At 46.2% G+C, this 5,467-nt stretch overlaps 1 protein-coding gene across 13 annotated transcripts in view; it reads left to right on the top strand.

Annotated features, from left to right (window-relative positions):
• Nucleotides 1–2,601: 2,601 nt before the first annotated feature.
• The window catches only part of BLTP1 (bridge-like lipid transfer protein family member 1), a 170,991-nt gene continuing 168,125 nt past the window's right edge, over nt 2,602–5,467 (top strand). For 10 of the 13 annotated variants that reach the window (XM_059698107.1, XM_059698112.1, XM_059698108.1 and 7 more), the window contains exon 1: nt 2,605–2,882. The gene's annotated coding sequence lies outside the window, so the exon portion shown is untranslated. Of the gene's footprint in view, nt 3,047–5,467 lie in introns of all 13 variants that reach the window. The other 3 variants (XM_059698117.1, XM_059698116.1, XM_059698103.1) reach the window with 3 other exon arrangements.

Below are 5,467 nucleotides of genomic sequence, written 5' to 3'. Positions count from 1 at the left end.
CTGAAAGGGGCGGGGATACGTGTGACGTCATGGGCGCCCCGGGCCCTTCGCACTGCGGCTGCGCGGGCCAGGTGCTTCCCGCCCGAGCCCAGGTGAGACCCTCGCGACGCCTCAATATGTTTTTGTTCTGGGAGATCCCGGCTGCAACTTGGGAAGAGAAGTCTATTTCCTGCCCTAAGCCTGTGGCTTGCGTTTCCTCCTTTTGCGGGGAGGTTATCCTGAGTGCGGCATCTCTCGGCTGAGCCAGCCATGGCCCCGTTTCCTGCCCTCCCTCTCCAGTGGGCCAGCGCCAGCGCACTTTGGCCGCTGACCCTCAACCTAGCCCTGGACCTCAACCCCAGACGGAGTCCACGAACGTGCCCTGTGGTGGTGCTGGGGCCATTTCAGTGAACGCGATGTTTGTCCAGCCCTTTTGGAGCTTCCAGTCTGAAAATGGATTGGGAGAAATAAAGAGGGTGACTCAGAAAACGAGCTCAGGGGTGCTCGTCTTTTTAAAGGCCTGCGTTCTTTATCAGAATAACACAACAAAAAATGACGTTTCCGGACAGATGTGGAAGCTGGATGTTTGCCTAACAAAGTTCTTCCCATTGTCCCTGTGGGTCGATTTTATTTAACCAAGGCAGAGTGATGTCTGAGAGCTAGTGAGCATCCATTAAAGGGATTTACCTGGAATGTATTTTGCAGTTTTAAAAATCCACAGACATTTCCTATTGTGAGTGTGTAGTGTCAAATGTAAGAAACATACAAACCTGTAGAGAATTTTTGAGTTTATTTGAGACAAACTGACCACAATTGTCAGGAAGCAAAATCTCAACAGATTGAGAGAGTGCTCTGAGAAATGGCAGTTTTGCACCTTATTTTATGCATTATAACCAAAAGAGGAGGTGTACGTGGATTACCTGAAATCCATTGGTGGTAGATTAGGGAGTAGGGAAAAAAGGAAAGCAGGTGGGGGGAGGGGAGGATTACTGGGATTGGATAAAAAATGAAATGGTGGACGCATACTTCTTTTACACAGGTGGGTACAGGATAGTTATCAGTCAACAATTAACTCAATTAACAATGAGGGAATTTGTGGTCTCCTCCCTGGTCTGATGGTTGTGCCCAAAGGCTTCCAAAAAAAGTGATTTTATAACATACCTTTGACATTCCAAACGTATGTTATTAAAAAAACCCCACTAGAATTCAATTGAACTTTTACTTTATAGAAAATGCAAGCCAGAAGAACAAGTTCATTGACTATACAATTGTAATGAAATATTCCAGAATGTTGAAAATGATTTAGGAAAATAAGTATTTTATTAACAAATGAAAAACAAAAATGAAACACAGAGGGGAAACTGTTGATGATTTAATGAAACCTAAAGAGAGATATGAAATAAAGAGTTCTGGTTGTATTGAGAGACATGCTAAAATGATTATTCATTTGGGGTCTTGGAATTGAGTGCTTTGAATAAGTCAAATGGGGTATATATTAATAATTGATGAGGTTAGGTAAGAAATATATGAGGGATCACTATTCTCTCTTTTCCTTTGTATATGTTTGGAAATTTCCATGGTTATTTTTAAATATACCAACAAAACCAAGATTGTGGTCTCTGAAGTCTCTTCTTATCAAATAACTTCTCTTCTTTTTAGAGGTAATGATCTTGAGCAAATTACCTTGACACTCTTTGTCATAGTTTGGTTCACCTTTGAGAGGAATATTGTATTAATTCCTGCCTCTGGTGGTGTTGTCTGAAAAAAAATGTATTATGCAAATAAAACTTTTTCAATATTATTGAGCACTTGATAAGTCTCAGTATTTATAACTAATCACTATGCTATTATTTTAATAATTTATTTCACCAGGCTAATTTATAAATTGAAATTGATACTTTGGTTATCTCTAATTATTTTACTTCACATCTATCTGGCTTTTGACATTTTTCCCTGAAATGAGAGTTCAAGCTCTAACAACTTTCTGAATAGCTGAATGGGTGGTAAATTTTCTGAAAGTTTACTAGAGAGTAGATTTTGGGAGTTCTCACTGAACACACAAAAAATTGCAACTATGTGAGGTGATAGATATGTAAACCTCGCTATACCTGCGTTTTCCATTTGTGAAGTGTAACGAAATGGGGATAAGGGTTTTGAGAGGATTAAGTGCTTAGAACAGCACCTGGCCCATATTAACACTGTTTATAATTGCATGCCTACTTGTCTTTTTAAAAAATATACATTTTATTGATTTTAGAGAGGAAGGGAGAGGGAGAGAGAGAGAAACATCGATGATGAGAGACAATCATTGACCATCTGCATCCTGAACGTCCCCCACTGGGGATGGAGCCTGCAACCCGGGCATGTGCCTTGACCACGGAATCGAATCGTGGCTTCCGGAGCCACAGCGGCTGGACCGTCTACTTGTCTTATGTGCATTTTTCATATCTGCTCCAGGCAACCAGGAAGCTTCTGCAGAGTTAAGACAGTTGCCCCCTTTTCCCATAACAATTTGTGCCTCACGGCCCAGGCCCCGCCCCCAGCCCGGTGGGCGGGGCGAGGTGCCGCCAGTTCCTGGGCGGGGCTCGGCGGGCGTGCCTCCAGGCGCCGGCGCCGTGAGGTAGGACGTTACCAGTTGACGCAGCCGCAGTGCCGCCGGGCCGCCGCTTGGACCTCCGCCCCCATCCTCCGCCTCCCTCTGTGTCAGTGGTCTGGGCCGGGCCGGACCTCGGGCGGCGGGCTGGACCTGCGGCAGCGGCGGCCGGGCTGGCAGGGCTAGAGGGCGTGCGCGCGGGCAGAGCTCGGCAGGCCGCGGACGCTCGGCGCTGCCCCGCTGCCAAGGGCCCTTGGCATCCTTCGATGAGAGGCCGGGCGGTTCCGGGCCGCCCCGGTCGCTCGCCCAGGTGAGGGGACGGGACCGGGTTCGGTTGTCCAGTGTCTCGGGACCTCAGCCGGGTCGGAGGTGGGGAGGTTTGGCTTCATCTCAGCTGCCTGCTGTGGTGTCGACACATTCGCCGTCTTTTGCTCTCCCTACCTGCAGCACCAGGACCTGAGACCGGTGTCGTAGGTCAGTGGGAAGGCCTGGAAGGGCCAGGACCGTCGGCTGGCGGGGTTTGGGATGCCGGAGTGGCCCCGGCGGCTGGGGAGGAGGAGGCAGGTGGGCGGCGCCCGCTCGCGGGTGTGGTCTCCGCGGGAAGGACCGTGCACCTGCCGGCCGCGGCGTCAGCCCCGCGAGCCCTCGGACCCCCCTCGGCACCCCAGGCGGGGTGTGTTTTGTATTCTGAATTGGTGCTTGCTGAGCCTGCACCGTGGCAGAGAACGCATTTCAGCGGAAACGTTATCTTGGTCAAAGGGAGGTGAAAGGAAGTTGATATTCCTTTTCAGAATGTTAGCTGTCTCCTACCCCCCACCCTCCCACTGCGCTGGCTTTCGTTTTTTGCCTGCAGAAAGTTAGGGAAGCTGGTTAAAGGCAAAGAGTTCTTGTAAATTTCCTCTTTAAGGAAACCATGGTACTGGAAGTGTCCAAGTGTGTAAGTTTCAACTGGTTTCATGTTGCTGCTTTCGCTTCATTCACGGCAATGAAGCTGATGTATTCTAAGTTAACTAGACCCATCAAGTATAAAACCAGAGGAATAGCCCTAACCGGTTTGGCTCAGTGGATAGGGCGTCGGCCTGCGGATTGAGGGGTCCCGGGTTCGATTCTGGTCAAGGGCATGTACCTTGGTTGCAGGCACATCCCCAGTAGGAGGTGTGCAGGAGGCAGCTGATCGATGTTTCTCTCTCATCTATGTTTCTAACTCTCTATCTCTCTCCCTTCCTCTCTGTAAAAAAATTAATAAAATATTTTAAAAAAACAGAGGAATATACCAGAATATTTCTTTCTTTCTTTTTTTTTTACTTGATAAAAATTTATTTGTTTTTTTTATTGCTGAAAGTATTACAAAGGGTATTACATATGTGTCCATTTTTCCCCCCCGCCCTAGACAGTCCCCTAGCCTCCCCTATCCCCCAGTGTCTTATGTCCATTGGTTATGCTTATATGCATGCATACAAGTCCTTTAGTTGATCTCTTACCCCCCTACCTCCTGCCCCCCAACCCTCCCCGGCCTTCCCGCTGCAGTTTGACAATCTGTTTGAGGCAGCTCTGCCTCTGTATCTATTATTGTTCAAAAGTTCATAATGGTCTCTATTATCCATGAATGAGTGAGATCATGTGGTATTTTTCCTTTATTGACTGGCTTATTTCACTTAGCATAATGCTCTCCAGTTCCATCCATGACGTTGCAAATGGTAAGAGTTCCTTCCTTTTTAGAGCAGCATAGTATTCCATCGTGTAGATGTACCACAGTTTTCTAATCCATTCATCTACTGATGGGCACTTAGGCTGTTTCCAGATCTTAGCTATGGTGAATTGTGCTGCTATGAAGATAGGGGTGCATATATCCTTTCTGATTGGTGTTTCTGGTTTCTTGGGATATATTCCTAGAAGTGGGATCACAGGGTCAAATGGGAGTTCCATTTTCAGTTTTTTAAGGACAGAATATTTCTTTTAAAAATATATTTTTATTGATTTCAGAAAGGGAGAGAGAGGGAAAGAGAAACATCAATGATGAAATAGACTCATTGATCAGCTGCCTCCCTGCATGCCTCCCACTGGGGATGGAGCCCACAACCCGGGCATGTGCCCTGACTGGAATCGAACTGTGATCTCCTGGTTCATAGGTCAACAACCACGGAGCCACGCCCTGCCGGGCCAGAATATTTATCTATTGAGTGGTAGGTGATGTACATATATTACCTCTGGTAGTCATCATAACAATCCTATCATGTAAGGCCTTTTATTCTCATTTTACAGATGAGAGAACTAAAGCCATAGCCTAGAAACAACTCGTCCAGGTGCTCTCCCTCCTGGGAGCATGCCTGTGCCTTTCCCTTTCCCTTCCTTCCCTTCCCTCCCCTCCCCTGCTTCCCCTCAGGCACCTTAGCATTAGCTTTCTCATGCCCCAAACTCCAAGGGCCCTTCTTTTAAGTCTATAACATGCTTCCTAAGCCCATTTCTTCTAGGAAGTACTTTTTTCCACTTCTGTAATTTACTCAATAAATGTTATCTTAAAGTTAAAAAAAAAGAAAAGGAAAAGAAACAATTCGTCCAAAGTCAGAGCTGTGATTTAAACCGTGTGTTTCGGCTCCTGGTTACAGCCCCTTAATCAGTGTTATTTGCAGGTTGGTTTTCATTTGTTAAGAAATGTGCTAGGTGCTGGGAATAGGAAAAAAACTGAGGAGCTGCTCTTGTCAGCAGAGACCAGCAATTTGAGAGAACTTTTTCAAAGCCACACTTAGAGAATGTTTTAAAGATAGGATTCGACCTTTAGAACCATCTAATGACCAAAATCATGCTTTTTCCATAAGTACAGTAAGTAGTTTTCAAATATTTGGTAGGCCATAGTTTGGAAATTGTGGTCTTATTCTAGTTTTTCAAGAGTATTCT

The sequence above is a fragment of the Myotis daubentonii genome, chromosome 5 (assembly GCF_963259705.1).
Source record: "Myotis daubentonii chromosome 5, mMyoDau2.1, whole genome shotgun sequence".
In the NCBI taxonomy this organism is placed as follows: domain Eukaryota; kingdom Metazoa; phylum Chordata; class Mammalia; order Chiroptera; family Vespertilionidae; genus Myotis; species Myotis daubentonii.
Note: the sequence above shows the minus strand (reverse complement) of the source record. Positions and strands in the feature narration are given on the sequence as shown.